We start from the raw sequence: 16,284 nt of genomic DNA on the forward strand, positions 1-16,284 counted from the left end.
AGAAATAATATACTGATATGTTTATTGCTTAACTTTTCAATTTCAGATTTTGCTTATAATTTTATAGAAGAAAATGTAGTTCATTACACCCACCTTCCTGTCTTTCTTCTACAACCCACATAATCCATCACCATTTATTACCACTGACTCTCCTTACCTTTCCGTGCAGAGCATTGTGTATGTGGCTCATTCTCTTTATCACAGACCCGTGTGGAACATTGTTGTAAATCTTTTTCCTTTGTTTTTTTTTTCTTTATTGTTTTTTAAATACATTATTTGATATGTAATTATATGTGGATTATAGACTTAGTACAGTTTTAACATATAGATATCTGATGCTTAAAAATACATGGCTCAGTTTTACTTGTTTTTGAGCTACAGTAGCATAGTGTAAGTAGTCTTCGTGGACTTGCTTTCTTCACTCAATATTATGTTTCCAAGAGTAATCAGTTGTGTTGCATTTTTTTTTTTGAGTTCATTGTAACATCTGTATGATATTCCATTATGTGAATGCATTACAATATATTCATCCATTCTCCTGCCGTCTCTATGGACATTTTCTTTTTTTTCCTTTTCTTCCCCTTCCTATTAGGAGCATTGAGATGAGGAGCATTTCTGGGTCTCTGGTGTGCACCTGCCCAGACTTTCTCTTGGGTGCATAGTTAGGAGTGAGGCTGCTGGGTCACCCACTATAAGTAGGTTTAACTTTGAGAGAGACCGCCAAATTGGTCTTCCCTCTCGGCAGTGATGTAAATGTTTCCATTGATCCAACAGCTCTGCACAACCACTGTGAAATGATATGCTAATGAGGTTGAACTATTTTTTAGGTTTTATATGTGGAGTGGCCATTAATTTTCCTCTTCTATGAAAAGCCTACTTACATCTTTTGTTGATTTTTTTTTATTAGATTGTCTTTTTCATATTGATTTTAGTAGTCATTTATGTATTATGAATACAAATCTTATGTTTGTTGTGTGGTATAATCAGTAAGGGTCCCGTCAGGAAGAGATACCTCACCAATTATTTGAACAGGGAAAATTTAATATGAAGAATTATTAAGTTGCAGAAGGTAGTTACCTACAAAAGGGGTGAAAGATGAAGTTAACAGGTCTAGAAGGAGCATGCTTATAGCCCCCCAGCTGCCCACTAGTGATTCGGACATCTTTGAAGAGAGAAAGTTCTCTTCCAGGGCCTGCTAGTGATGAAGAATGTTTTGAGAGGGTGCAGCTGCAGCTTGTCTGTTAGAAACGATCATCAGTTCCGAAGGTATTGGTGAGCTGAGTGTGGTCTCTAGAAGTGACTCACCATTGCTGGAGGGCAGAGGTGACAAGGGGACCTTAAGGCCTCTTGGAGGGGTGAAGTTAGGAGGAGGCTGAGAATATTGCATATACTAGAAGCATTCTAACAGTTCCATTTCCCTGAGTTTTCAGATATCTTCCTCTATAGCTCTGGTTCTCAAAGTGTGAGTCTAGTACCAGCAACATCCACATTACCTGGGCACTTGTTAGAAATTCAGCTTTTTGGACACCAACCTGACCTACTGAATCAGAAAGTCTGGGGTGAATCCCCAAAATCTGTTTTTTTCAAAAAAATCCCTCCTGAGATTCTGTTGCATGCCAAAGGTTGAGAACTGGTGCTATGCATCTGTGAAAGCACACTATCTAAGCAGTCCAGCCATCCCGAGGCCACCACACTGGAAAGGTTGTGCAGAGAGACTGCAGAGGAAGATGCCCAGGGGACCCCCAGCTGACCCAGCCCCTGGCTGTTTAGTATTCACTTCTAATGTTTTTTAATGTATCTTTGGGTAGATATATGACTTTGAGAAGCATGTAGTGTCATTTGTATGTATATGTTTTTCATTTACATAGAGTATTATTGCCTTGTATTGTTTCTTACATTTTTCACTTAACAGTATGTTTTCGTACATTTCTCACTGCTACATTACGTGGTAATTCATCATATATACCTACTACATTTAACATTCATCCTCCAAATGAAGGGCATCCAGGTTGCCTTCAACTCCCTGCTGCCACAAACCATGATCAGCATCCTCATGCATGCCCTGCCCCACTTCATGAACCTGTGAACATTTCTACAAAGAAACTTTTGGTAGAGAAAGACTTAAATTCCCATTTTTAATTAGAAATAATTCTATTAGAGAACAAGGCTTTTCTGTCGGAAATTTTAAAAGACTGGGTGGGAGATAGTCAATACAAAGAGCCTTGGATGTTTTCCTAGTTGATATATATATAATATATATCACATCCACACACACAAACATAACTCCATAGTCCATATTCTTGGGTTTCGGGTGGAAAACAAAAAAGTCATCCAAGTGACATGTTGTTAATAGCTATGATATTTTCTACTGAAGTCTATTCTAACTGATGCTTTTCTTGCAAACTATGTACACGTGAAACCAGCTGAGGAGTGGTGTTCCCTATGGGAATGTGAATTCCCTAGAGGGTCGGCAATAGCATAGTCTTAGTAAATATATAACCCGTTGTCAGTGAAGGAGCCGTGGGCTAGCACGAAGTGCTGTAAGACTATTCACGGAGTTATCTACTAATGTAATAGCAGGTCATTCTTCAGGACTGATATTGGTATCTGTTACTTTTGTGAACTTTTTAACTATTAGAAATAAATGTTGTAATGTCCTCAGAAGTAAAACCAGTCTATATCCTCCATAGGCCTCTTGAACACACTTCTAGTTTATTATGTATTATTTAAATGTGGGTATCTTGTACAAATCAGTTAACTCTCTATTTCCCATGCCTGAAGGAGAAGAATGAAAAATGACTGTTGTCAGCATAGAGTTTCCTCAGATTCCGCCACTCTGTGTCTTTTCTGTGAGACTCCCTGCAGGTCTCTTTATCTCCATGTAGAAGAGGCTGTCACTGCCCTGCTCCGTCCCCTTGGTGTGTAATACTTCGATGAAAGCCAGCTACACGTCTTTTTTTTTTTCCCTAATATATTTTTATTGAAGTACAGGCAGTTAACAATGCTGTGTCAATATCTGGTGTACAGCACAATACTTCAGTCACAAAGGAACATAGCATACATCCGTTTTCATGTTCTTCTTCACCACAGGTTACTACAAGATATTGAATATAGTTCCCTGCGCTATACAGTATAAACTTGTTGTTTATCTATTTTATATATATTCAGTATCTGCAAATCTCAAAGGGGAGAAATTGGGAGTTCGAGATTTGAGCTACACTTCTGATTGTCCGAATCTGCACTTCTGCCCGAGGGCTCTTTCTCACCTCTGGAGTCAGTTCTGTCCCAGCACTGGACAGGGCGGAAGTTCTAGAGAAGGACCACTCCCTCCTTAACCAGTGATTGGCAGGGAGCTAAATATCCCAGCTCCCTCACCCTTGGGAGCATTAATTCTGAAGTGCCTGCTCTGCCCTGGCCCCCAGAGCTTCTCAACAGTATTCAATTCTGGTTGCACCCAGGGGAAACGTGCTTGAAAACACACCCTTTAGTGAGTTTCTTCCCTGCCTGTCTCGTTTTCCCACCTCTGCAATTAACTTCTTGCACTCAAGCATCCTTGTCAGGATATGCTTCTAAAGGAACTAAGACTCTTTATGTGCCTCGAGTTCCTTAGCTGTAAAAAGTGAAGACATTGGATGAGGTGAATTCAAGAATTCTGTAATTCTACTGAATGATAGTAAGTGCAACCAGACATCAAATGGAACCTTCTTGGCCCTTAGGAACCGAATAAAATGAGCTCAACACCATCAGCCCCAAATTCATGGCCATGGAAGTCCAAAGCCTTCTCAAGAGTTCTGAGAATTCCTGAAGGACTTACGCTGTAATGCTCACGTCTGCTTTTTAAGATACTCTAGTGTGTACCATGTAAACCTAGGTGGGGACTTCAATTATGAATTATCTTAAAGCAAACAAACAACAACAACATAACCATGTCCTACAAGCATGTGTAGCTTAGTCAGAGTTTAAAAATGAATTTCTGGAGAGAAGATGGAGGAGTGGTTTGGGTCTGGAAACAAATAAAATAGTTACAAGCAGAACAGCTGTCGTCACAATCTTAAAAGGTCCTTTCAGAACCTACTGCTGGAAAGGTTCCCTGATCCTTCCTCACCTAGTTTTAGGCTTTCTCCCTTTCTTCCTTCTCTTTGGCTCTTCAGTGTCTCTCTCCCTGTTACTTCAGGAGCGACAACACCTGACCCCCTGTCCATGCAGTCCAGCTTCTCCCTTCTGGAGTAGTCTGGCATGTTTGTCATCTCAGCCTTAACAGCCTTGCTTATATCAACTGGCCTCATCAGTTTACTCTCCCAAACACACTTCTCCTTACGGAGACTTCCAGTTCAGTGAACCATCCCTTCCCTTTCCCCCAATCCCTTCTTGTAGAAGTTAAGACAGTTCTTTTCTTTCTCTTCCTCTAGTGGGCACTGCTGTTATCTCTTTGAATTACCAAACCAGGACTCAAACATTAGTTTTTACTTTTTCTGTTTCATATTCTTCTTTTAAAAAAAATTGATGTTCTAATTGGTTTACAATATTATATTAGTTTCAGGTGTACAACATAGTGATTTGATATTTTAAAATATTGTGCTCCACTAAAAGTTATTACAAGAGAATGGTTGCAATTCCCTATGCTATATGATATATCCTTGTTGCTTATCTATTTTATATATAGAAGTTTGTGTCTGTTAATCCTATACTCCTAATTTGTCCCTCCACCTTCCCTCTTCCCATTTGTAACTGCTAGTTTGTTTTCTGTATCTGTTTTATTTTTTAGATTCCAGATATAAGTTATATCATGCAATATTTGTCTTTCTATGACTCATTTCGCTAAGCATAATATTCTCTAGGTCTGTCTATGTTGCTGCATGCAAATGGCAGAATTTCATTCTTTTTTATGGCTGAGTAATATTCCTATGTATATAGGAATATTATATCTATTATATATATATCACATCTTTTTTATCCATTCAGGTTTGTTGAATGACACCTGGGTTGCTTCCATATCTTGACTATTGTAAGTAGTGCTGCTATGAACATTAGGGTGCATGTATTTTTTCCAATTAGTGTTTTTATTTTTTTCTGGATATATACCCAGGAGTGGAATTGATGGGTCATATAGTAGTTCTATTTTTAGTTTTTTGAGGAAGCTCTTTGTTGTTTTCCATAATGGCTGCATCAATTTACATCCCACCAACAGTGAACAAGGGTTCCCTTTTCTCCACATCCTCTCCAGCATTTGTTATTCGTAGACTTTTTGATGATAAACATTCTGACAGATATGATGTGATATATTCATTGTTGTTTTGATTTGCATTTTTCTAATAATTTGCAACATTGAACATCTTTTCATGTGCCTATTAGCCATCTATATGTATTCTTTGGAAAAACATCTATTTAGATCTTCTACCCATTTTTTATTGGGTTTTTTTTTTGATATTAAGTTGTATGAGCTATTTATGTTTTGGATAGTAACCCCTTTTTTGGTCATATCATTTGCAAATATTTTCTCCCATTCCATAAGTTGTCTTTTTTGTTTTGTCAATGGTTTCTTTCCTTTGCTGTCCAAAAGTTTTAAATTTAATTAGGTCCCATTTGTTTATTTTTGCTTTTCTTTCTTTTTCCTTTAGGAGGTAGATCCCAAAAAATAACGCTGCAATTTATGTCAAAGAGTGTTCTGCCTATGTTTTCCTCTAGAAGTTTTATAGTATCTCATCTGACATTTGGGTCTTTTATATGTTTTGAGTTTACTTTTGTATATGGTGTTAGAGAATGTTCTCATGTCATTCTTTTACATGTAGTTGTCCAGTTTCCTCAGCACCGCTTATTGAAGAGACTGTCTTTTCTCCATTATATTTTCTTGCCTCCTTTGTTGTAGATTAATTGACCTAAGTATGTGGACTTATTTCTGGGCTCTCTATTCTGATGCATTGATGTTGGGCAGTCTCATGCTGGCCAACATTACTATAGTTTTGTATATAGTCTGAAGTCTGAGAGGGTTATGCCTCCAGGTTTGTTCTTTTTTCTCAAGATTGCTTTGGCAATTTGGGATCTTCAGTGGTTCCATATAAATTTTAGGCTTATTTGTTCTAGTACTGTAAAAAATGACATGGGTATTTTGATAAGGATTGCATTAAGTCTGCAGATTGCTTTGGGTTGTATGGCCACTTTTAACTACATTAATTCTTCCAATCCAGGAGCATGGGATATCTTTCCATTTCTTTGTATTCATAGTCTCTTCTTTCTTTCTCCATACGGCTAATATCTTTAGTCCTCTTTTCCAGGCAGTTCTTAATGCTGGTCTCTGCCTGATTGTAACCACGTCAACTTTTTTAAAAGTTGCAGATGGCTTCTCACTATTTCACGAATAATGTACATGATGGTCCTTCAAGGAAGTCTTGAGTATTAAGAAAAAGAAGTAGGCACTAATTCCTTGTGTCCCTAGGCTAGCTATGCTACAACTTCCCCACACTTTGTTATTAAATCCTAATTATGCTCTTATCAGTTTCCTAAGTGCCAGCTTCATGTTACCTGAGTTTTTTGTCTTTGCCCAGCAAGAAGCAGGCACCAATGTAACTTTTGACATTTATGGTGGAAATGTTAGGGAGAGATAAAGAAGAGGAAGGAGGAAAGAGGGAGAGACTTTAGAGCTTTGTCTTCATTGTGCAGTGAGCTGAACAGTGTCTTGAATGTGCCCAGTAAATACTGGCCATGAGATTTATAATAAAAGACTTCTGAGCCTAGAACTTCGTTTCTAAAGATACTCAAGATGCACCAAGGCCCACACTTACATATATTTATCACTGTCCTATTGGCAAAACCAAGAGAAAGAGTTTAATAAGAGGTTAACTCAACATCAAATACATCAAACAGAAAGTTTATTTTTAAAAATAACTTTATTAGGGGACTTTCCAAACATACGCAATAATAGGAAGTATGAGACAATAAACCTCCCTGTATCCATCTCCCAGCTTCAAAAATTGTTAATCATTTCTCATCTATTCCTCCTTCTGTCTTTTTGCAGATGATAAAACTCTTCAGTATGTACCACTGATGACAGTTCTGTTTTATACATAACTGTCATGCCATGATCACATCTAATAAAATTAACAAAAATTCATTTATAGTACCTAATACTTAGTCTATAATCTGATTTTTATGACTGTCCCAAGGGTTCTTTTCAGAGGTGGTTTGGTCAAAACAGAACTCAAAGTCCATATACTGCATTTCATGTTACGAATTTAAATCTCTTTTACCCTTTTATAATTGGCTCCCTGTTTTTTCATGCCATTGATTTGGTAAAGAAACCAGGTCATTTTTCCTTTATTGACTGTTCAACATTCTAGATTTGACTGATTGCTTCCTTGAGGTTGTTTTAAAATTTGACCCTCTGCCCTTGTATTTCCTATTAGGTCTAGAGGCTTGATTAGATTCAGATTCAGTTTCTCAGGCAAGAAGACCTTAGAGTGGTTCTGGGTACTGATTTTTGTCATCTGATGGCCATATTGTCTGGTTGTTGGATTTCTTAGTTTTAGGTTTTGTTTCTTGTTTCTTCTTTTTCTTTCTTACTTAGTTGCTCTGTTTCTTTGGTAAGATTCAAAATGATGCTACACTTACTATCTTTGCCTAACCAAATTAAAAAAAAAGTTGAGATTTACATAGACAAAATGACTAGGCAAAATACCAGTGGTTCTGAGTCTCTCAGCCAATTTGTATTTGAAGAAAGCTTCTGCTTCATACCCAAAGGGATTGACTGTACGAAAGGAAAATTTATAAGATAGGAACACTTAAGAGATTGCTGAATGAAAAATTATGAAAAGCACATCACTAATTACTGTATTTAGAAGTGAAACTATTAAAAGTCAGGATGAAAATAGCTGAAATGTAATGAGTCATTTGCCAATTATTGAGCTTATGGATTTCCAATGCCACTTGCTTCAAGCCCTTTTCCTCTTCCTTAGGGAATTTTTGGTGGCATTTTAGTGTTTTCTTTTTTTTTTTTTTAACACCTCCAGAAATTGCTGTGTGCTGATAACTGACCATAAATTGTACATGTGGAGAGACACATAAGAGATTATGACTCAGGATCCATGCTGTGTTATTGACTGAGATACACCATGAGCGGATTGCACCACAGCTGAAGATTTTCAGAGCAGAAAGTAGTTAGAATTCTGCTGACTACCTACTATGCTATCTAGTGCTTGGTAAAGAAATAGAAACATAAATCATGAAGGTCAGTGTGCTCACTGGAGAAGAACAGTGCATCACCCTGCTTCTCAGGTGCTAGGTGTGTTTGGTTATCGGTCTAGGCCATGGGTTTGCAGCCATGATTGCACCTGGGCAGCTTTTAAACCTGCTGATTCCCAAACTCTACCCCAGAACTGAGTCTAGGTCTCTGAGGCTGGGTCATAGGCATTGGTACTTTGAAAAAGCTCTTTAGGTGGTTCTAATATTGAGCCAGGGCTGAAATTTAGCCAGCAAATAAAAGGTACCATTTATGGGTCTTACTCTGTGCAAAAGACTATATTGGAAATCTCTTGCATATAAAGAAATTGATGTTTGAAAAGATGTTATTAGCTCACTGTCTTGCTACGAAGAATTTCACATCTGTTCAGTCTGGATTCAGAACTAGGGATTTTGAAACTTTGTGACCCAAAGTAAGACAGGAAATTTACATCATAAGCTAGAACACTCAATGTAATGAAACACAAGTTTAACAAATAATCTTATTTAGTATGAATGCTCACTGATCTTTTCTGTTTTATTTAATTTAAAAATTACTGTTCAAAACCCACTAAAATGATTTCATGACTTGCAGTTTGAGACACTCTTCTAAACCATGACATTGCAGATTTCCTGTTTCAAACACATTGCAAGATCTTTTCCCCATCAATGCCTTCTCATATTTTGTCTTCTCATCTGGAAAGCCCATTATTTTATTCTCTGCATTTTTTAAAGGTCATTAAGTTGATTCCTGACTGAAAAGCATTTCCCAGACTACTCCAGTTTATTGTGTTTCTTATTCCAGTGCCTACAGTTATCACATGGAGCTCATCACACATTAGTTTACACTAAATTATATAACATAACGGGATGCTCTGTAATTGTCTTCTGTCTTAGATGGCTTTGTCTCCTTGACTAAATTTAACCTTTCTGAGGGCAGTGATCAGATTGTATGCTTTTGCTTCTGTACTTTTCGACATGTCAAGCACAGAGCAGGGAACATGGCAAATGCTAAAATCAGCCCTGTGACCCTAGACAAGTCAATCTCTGAGCTTTTATTTCTTCCTCCTTGAAATGAAGGAGGCTGTTTTAGGTTAATGCTAAAGTCTCCCCCAGGTTTTTAAGTTTATTTGTCTATAGTATCTATGAACGTCTTCTATAAATACAGGAATGAAGGGAAAAATATTAAACATTTTTATGAGCAATCAAAGAAAAGTTCTTGTGTGGAAAGAAAAAAGGCTGAAACTATTTGGCATTTTTGATAGGCAAAATATAAACTCCTCCATGCTAGCTCTGAAAAGATAAAGAACTTATTGGAGTTTGGAAATGGAGTTGGGCCTTGTGTCATTTGGATACTGAAATGTGATTATTCACAGGCTGCTCTTCTTTTTCAAGGTGAATGAATAGAGAGGTAGCAAGAAATATCCACAGACTCTTATCAAGCCAAACTGATTACATAATAACACAAGGTTTAACAATGAATGTAGGGTTGGGCTGTGTGGAAACAAAGGCAGCATGATTTAGAAGAATATTGAATACAATTACATTTTAGATATTATTTGTTTTCAAGTGGTAAGTTAACATCACTGAGGACCTGCCCAGTGGTTTCTGAGGCCAAAGGATGTGGCTAGCTGGTTCAGTTACTTGCATTCTTCTGAACTGGAGGCTGCTGGCAGGGGAGTCAGAGAGGTAGTTGCCGTGTATGTGTGTTAGGGAGTGGGAGGTGTGGTGAATAGATCATCTGTGGTCTTTACCTGCTTAACATTCATTTCTTCTTTGTTAACAACACTCCTTGTCCTTTGAGGAACCTCCTCTCTCCTGCTCAGTCCATGTGGTTTGGGTGTGTACTGGGGGTGGGCAAGCTGTCTCCCTTGACTTTTTTCAGACAGAGGCACATGACGCAACCTGGCAGTGCATATTACAACCATGGTTATAATGGTTAGTTCAGAGATGGGCACAGGATCTAAGTGAGTCCAACGAGACTCACTCTTTGACCTGCTTTCTTGTTAACAGGACCAATTGCTAAGGAGGTTGGGGGAGGATGAAAGCCTTGGGCTGTAGGTCTTGGCCCTTATTAGAGAAAACAAAAGCAGTGCAATGAAACCATAACCATGATATGAAAAGAAATTGAGTCCTAACACTCTTTGAGCACTTGAAGAAAAAAAAAAGAATTTTAAAAAGCATTTTTTTGGCCAGTCCTACTCTTGGGATTTATAAGCACCTGAGCCAATACATTCCAACCTCCTTCACTGTAGGGTTTCATAAGTCAGTTTGAGTTGGGTACCTATTACTTACAACTATCCTGACTATACAGGAGTTGATTCATAAAACCAGGATATCTTCACTCTTGCTCACTGCTAACCTCTCTCATCTTATCGTTTGGTCAGAGAGTACCATGTCTTCTGCTTTTATAAAGCCCAACACTTATTTCTTCTCCATCTGAGAACAGAAGTTTCTCCAACCTTTTGCATCTCGTCTCCCTGCCCTCTTCCTCCACAAGTCAGCATGTGTCTCACAGTTGCAGGTGGCAGGAGAGGAAGAAATGAGGTCCAGTCTCAGGCCATGATGCCAGTGCCTTTGTGTGGATTAGAAAACACCTCTCCCTCAGAGGCTCCCTCCACCCTTCTTTGGAGACCAGGCTGGATCTTAACCCTGAATTGCTTGCCACACCTCTTCCTCAGCCAGAGCACACTGCAGGGTACAAATGACACAACACTGTGCTGAGGCCCCACAGTACTAAGAAGCAAGAGGTAGAGCCAAGAAGTAGAAAAACAAGCCCTCTGCTGCCCACACCCATTATTATCTTCCTGCAGGTGTTGACAGCTGTAGACTCTGTGTGTCCCTAGGCATCCCCACACTGAGCGTCCCCCACCGTGGTCTCAGTAATGATCACAAATGCTGATGATAGCTGGAAAAACAGTATCACTTGTCACTTGAAAGCAGCGTTTCCCAGTATCATTTTGGTCTTAAAGTGGTATCTTTTCTGGAGGGCCTTCCTGAATTCAGTTTGGCGATCTTTACAGCCAGTCTTTAATGACGAAAGTCAATAGTTCAAGAAGTCCAGTGGGAGGTCACTTGGCCACTGACCACTGGAAGAGAACAGAGCACATGGTAAAACAGAGCATTTGGCAAGTCTCCGACAGCACATACCAGTGACACCTTCAGGAGTCATTCTAGGGGTCCTAGCTAGTGTTTAGTTATTTCAGTTTCCTGCGCTCCTGGGGGAAACCCTCATCACTGTGTTGGAGATAGTGGAGGAAAAAGCAGGAAACACGGGAGGAAACGGAATTTCACTGGGCAATCTCCAGTGGCGCGCGGGTGACACCGCAGTGCAGGCGGGAACCCTAAAGGGGATAAGGGCGGTTGGGAAAAGGGGCGAAGTTCCAAGGATCGTCATGGGGCGCAAGCCAGGTCTCAGCACTTTAACTATTTTTATCCAGGCAGAGGGGCGACTACACTCGGCGGAGAGGAAAGGCAGCCCGGATGGTGGCCCCTGGAATCGCTCCCTCCCTGCCGGCCCCCTCCCCCCTTCCTTGCAGCCTCCCCTTCCCTCCTCTCCACCCCTCCCCGCCCGTACTAAAACAAGGCGGGCGCCTTTAAGAGGGAGCTCGGTTACCCTGGGGGCGGGAACCCCTCGGCAGATCGGGAGGCGGCGGCGCTCGTCCGCGATGCTCCTCACTTTGTGCCCCAGCTCCCGCCACCGCCGCCGCCGCTGCCGCCTGGATCGCCACCGCCACCTCCTCCTCTCCCTCCTCCTCCTCCTCTGCCTCGAAGCGTCGTTTTCTGCAGCTGAGGAGAGAAGTGCTATGTCAGGAAAGTTCCGGCAGGGACTGAATGGGGCCATGCTCCCTAGGCTCTCCTGCGGGCGCCCGCGCGCAGCCCTTTGTATGAGGTGAGACTTGGGGTCCCCGGCCCCCGGGACAGGTAGCCGCCCGGGGGAAGCGCTCTGGTGTGCCGCGGTGCGCAGGGTGTGCGGTTGGGTGGAGTGTGCGGCGGAGGAAGAGGCTTGTTAGACCGAAGTTGTGCCGGAGAAGCTCGGGTTTTCGGGAAGATTTTTGCAGCTGGACTGGAGGGATTTCAGCGGCCAGCGCCACACGGTGGGGCCCGTCCGAGACTCGGTGTCCGCGGGTGCCGCCTCGCCTCGCCTCCCGACACCCCTGTCCCGTCCCTTCCCCTCCCCAGCGGTGAGGCCTTCGAGGAAACCGGTCGGCTGCAGGTTGGCACCCACTGCCGGGCTCTCTCCTCGAGATGCTGAGCGCTGGGAGTGAGAGGAAGGGGACGGAATCCTCCTGAACTTTTACACTCTGGGTTCCGTCACTCTTTAGGGGCGAAATTCACCTCGTTTGCCCAAGTCGGCAGGCTCCTTCCGCGCTCCAGCAGTTCTGAGAGGTCGCCGCTTACTTGCGGGTGAGCTTTCGGCGCTGTGAATCTCAGCCTTGGTCGGTGTTCAGCGTTGCACTGATTTTAGTCCTACCTCCTCCGCCACCCCTTTTGGGAAACATCTTTTTTTTTTTTTTTAAAGAAAAAAATTTCCTGGAGGATTAGGATGCTAAAACAAACAAACAAGCAAACAAACAATAAAACCCAGCAAGGTATCTTTGTGAAATTTACCCCTAGGGCTGATCTGAATGTTCAAAGTGATCATTTAGTCCCCATGAAATATTTAGACTTGGTCTTAACACTTAATGAAATGCAGGTATCCCTGTAGTAGGATGCAGGGTTTTTTTTTTCCCCAGTGAGCTAAGAAGAGGTTTTAACCACGTTTTTTTAAAAACAAGATTTTCTCTTTGTTTATTGGTGAATTTGGTTTTCTTAGATTAAGAAGGCTCCAACTAATTTTTAGGAGTAGTAATTCTAAGAATAGTAAATAAAACCTGACGTTTCTTGCGTAATCCTACATTGCTTAAGATAGTTTTACTCTTGAATGAGCTATGTAATGTGTATAATTATTTCATGAAACCCAATATATAAATACATTTGTTGCACAATGGGTAAATTATCTTTTTTCATGTATCCTGTGGGTGAAGGAAGCCCATTTTCTCACACCTCCAGGTCTCTACCACACCTGTCTATTCCTTTTTCTGTCTTCTCCATTCACATTGTATATGTCTAATGTCAGCTACAAATCAAAGGTGCTGATGACAAGTCCCTATATTTTCTGAAATGTTGCATAGCCAAAATTTTAGTGATGTCATCGATTATATCATCCAGATTATTTCTAAAAATAAAAATAGAATGTGGCAGCTTGTTTAAAGAGAAAAATGTCATGAAGTATTTAAATTCTCAGTTATATTCATTACATATAATTTGTATGTGGAAAAATGTTACCAAAATAGAGACTATGCCATAAGACAACTTATTTGAGGAAATTTTGAAAGAAAGTCATTCCAGAATAAACATTAATATCACAACATTTTGTTTGGGATATAGGTTTTCATCTCTGAGCATAGATTTGTCCCTTGGCTGTCAAATATACCAGAACTGAAACTTTAAAAAAAGATCTCACCATCTCAAGCATTTTCTGAAAATTTGCAGCAAACTGAACATTCTTGGAAAAAAATTTACTTAGAGACAGTCCTTTGCTTAAAACCCTAACTGCAGTTACTATTTTACCTTAAGCTGGCTGGGTTCCAGGCAAGAATGTACTGCATTCAGTAAGGATTTGGGGTTCTAAAGTGGATGTGACTGAGTTCCTAGAATTGTGTTGGTTAATATGAGTACCTTGAGATTTGGTATGTGATTTATTTGATTTGAGATGATTGTTGTGTGAATGATTCTTTTTGAAAATAAATATATACATTCACATATACATCATATATAATACATATCACAAGTATATATCACAAAACCCATATCTATGTATAGATATGGGTATACATATACTTATGTGCATCTGTATATCTATAAAAGGGAAAGCTGTTCAGGGACTCGGTAATACTCTTGCACTAAGAACAGCAGGTCTGAAAGATCAGAATCTAAAAATAGTTCATGATAGGACTTGTCATTTCTTCAGCATTTTCATCAATATCAGTTAAATTAAAGAATACTGTGTGTTCCAGTTGTTCTTGTTTTCTCACAAGGCTTGGACCAGGGACCCAAATGCCGGTGATACACATATTTATTAAAATGGACTGAATTATCCCACCAGTGGATGATTGATCAGTCATTTCCTAAGCTTCAATAAAGTATCTTCAGTAGCTTGTCAATATAGTGTTTTCTTCTTGTAATACTTCAAAAATGGCCTTCAGGGCATTCCCAATGGGTCTGGGCTTAGAGAGGAGACCTCAAAGGCATGGGAGGCAAATCTCAAGGAAGTTTTGGTACTCCAATGTGTGAAATGACGTCCTGAGTATTTGATTTGAGGGAGGTACCCAGTGTTGCTTGGGAAAATAGTACCTGTGATAGGATGCTCCAATCACACAAGCAATGCTTTGGATATTTCTTATCATATTCCACAGCTGAAGCTGCTACATTTCAGCATAGGTATGAAAATTTTAAATGAAATGATTTTTTAGACTGACTTTTTCTTTAATTTGCTAGGCATTTACCAAAAATGTATTCTTATTTGCTACAAATGCCCTTTACTTTGTTGCATGTAGCAATTTTTCCTTTTTCTTCTCTTTTTTTTTGCAACTATGACATTTGTATGTTTAGAGTGAGTTCTTAGTGTTTGCTTGAAACAGGCAGTACCATATTTCATGGAGTTGGTGTTGTGTCTCTTCGGCTTAAAAAAAATAACATTTGAAATGTTTGAGCCTGAGATCACAGACTTTCAGAACTGATGGGATCTTGGTCAATTATAGTTTCAGTTTCCTGGGAATTTTCTGTTTAAGGCCAGATGTGGCCCTGATTTGAACTGGATGATCCACAAAATAGGTGCTTTTGCAACCACAAAACATGGAGAACATTCCAAATAATTCTGCAGTGTGGGCAGCCCAACATGCTTTAGTGTTTAGTTGGCTTGAGGCAGTATGCCATGCTTGTAAAAAATGGTTTTTGAAGCTGACAGCAAGCTGTTTCAGGCTTTGAGTTTGACACATAGGATAAAGTGCCTTTTCACCTCTATGCCAGTGAATATGGACAGGATTGGTAAAAGTAATTTGTTCCCATTTCTGTATGACAGAAGATTAAGGAAATTCAAGCATGAAACTAGCTTAATATACTGGAAAGCTCATTCATGTTCATTAAAAATGTAAGGAAGAGTTGAGAAGGTAGGATTTTAACACAGCTTTCAGGTCTTGGGCAAAAGAGTGTATTTGCAATTAAGGTAATTTAGTGGTCACCTATTGAAATGAATAATAACAGTGTTATGAACAGTATTTCATTTGAGTGATAATCCTTCCAGGTCCAAGTTTGATTAAAAAACATCCCCAGCCAGATACTGTACCAATCACCTAGCGTGTATGTTCATTGATTCTTAAATAATTTTCAGTTGAAACTCGTGCGTGTCATAGGCATAAGCGTTATGTACCTTTGGGGTTTTCGACCAAAGCATCTTGGTTGACTTCTTTTCTGTAAGTTGATGAAACCGAACCTATATCATTGAAGTATTTAAAAAATATTTTAGGCAACTTTTTTAATGTGGAAATTTCTAAGGATTTGCCTTGGGTAGGAGGTACAGACGGGACAGGATTCTTTATTGTAGCTGTTATCTCCCAAAGGAAGGTGCCTTCACTTCTTATCTTTTTTGGAACAAAAACAAATGCATAGGTAATTTAAGAGAAAGAGCATTTGCAGGCATTTAAAGATGCTTAAAGTTTGGGTTTCATCTCAAAGTTACCTAAGAATCAGTTAACATCTATGCCAGGTGTTCAGTACACTTTCCGGCTGAGGGGGCCTTCTGCTGATCTAAGGTGGTCCTGGGAGGATGTAGATTCACAGGGAGTTGGACTACAGTATAGCACAGGGACTACTGTATATTCAGTGATGTGAAGTAATCTGTAATGAAAAAGAATATGAGAGAATACGTATATATTTATATGTATAACTGAATCAGTATGCTCTACACCAGAAACTAATGCAACATTGTAAATCAACTATACTTCAATAAAATAAAGTGGGAAAGAAAAAAAA

At 39.7% G+C, this 16,284-nt stretch overlaps 1 protein-coding gene across 25 annotated transcripts in view; it reads left to right on the forward strand.

Annotated features, from left to right (window-relative positions):
- GPR63 (G protein-coupled receptor 63) overlaps positions 1 to 16,284 on the forward strand; it is a 159,160-nt gene that overhangs the window by 31,630 nt on the left and 111,246 nt on the right. For 22 of the 25 annotated variants that reach the window (XR_004321754.1, XR_004321757.1, XR_004321756.1 and 19 more), the window contains exon 1: positions 11,971 to 12,103. The exons of 1 other annotated variant lie outside the window; for it this stretch is intronic. The gene's annotated coding sequence lies outside the window, so the exon portion shown is untranslated. Of the gene's footprint in view, positions 1 to 11,970; positions 12,104 to 16,284 lie in introns of those variants that run through there. 2 more of the 25 variants (XR_004321759.1, XR_004321760.1) reach the window with 2 other exon arrangements.

The sequence above is a fragment of the Camelus ferus genome, chromosome 8, assembly GCF_009834535.1.
Source record: "Camelus ferus isolate YT-003-E chromosome 8, BCGSAC_Cfer_1.0, whole genome shotgun sequence".
Classification (NCBI taxonomy): domain Eukaryota; kingdom Metazoa; phylum Chordata; class Mammalia; order Artiodactyla; family Camelidae; genus Camelus; species Camelus ferus.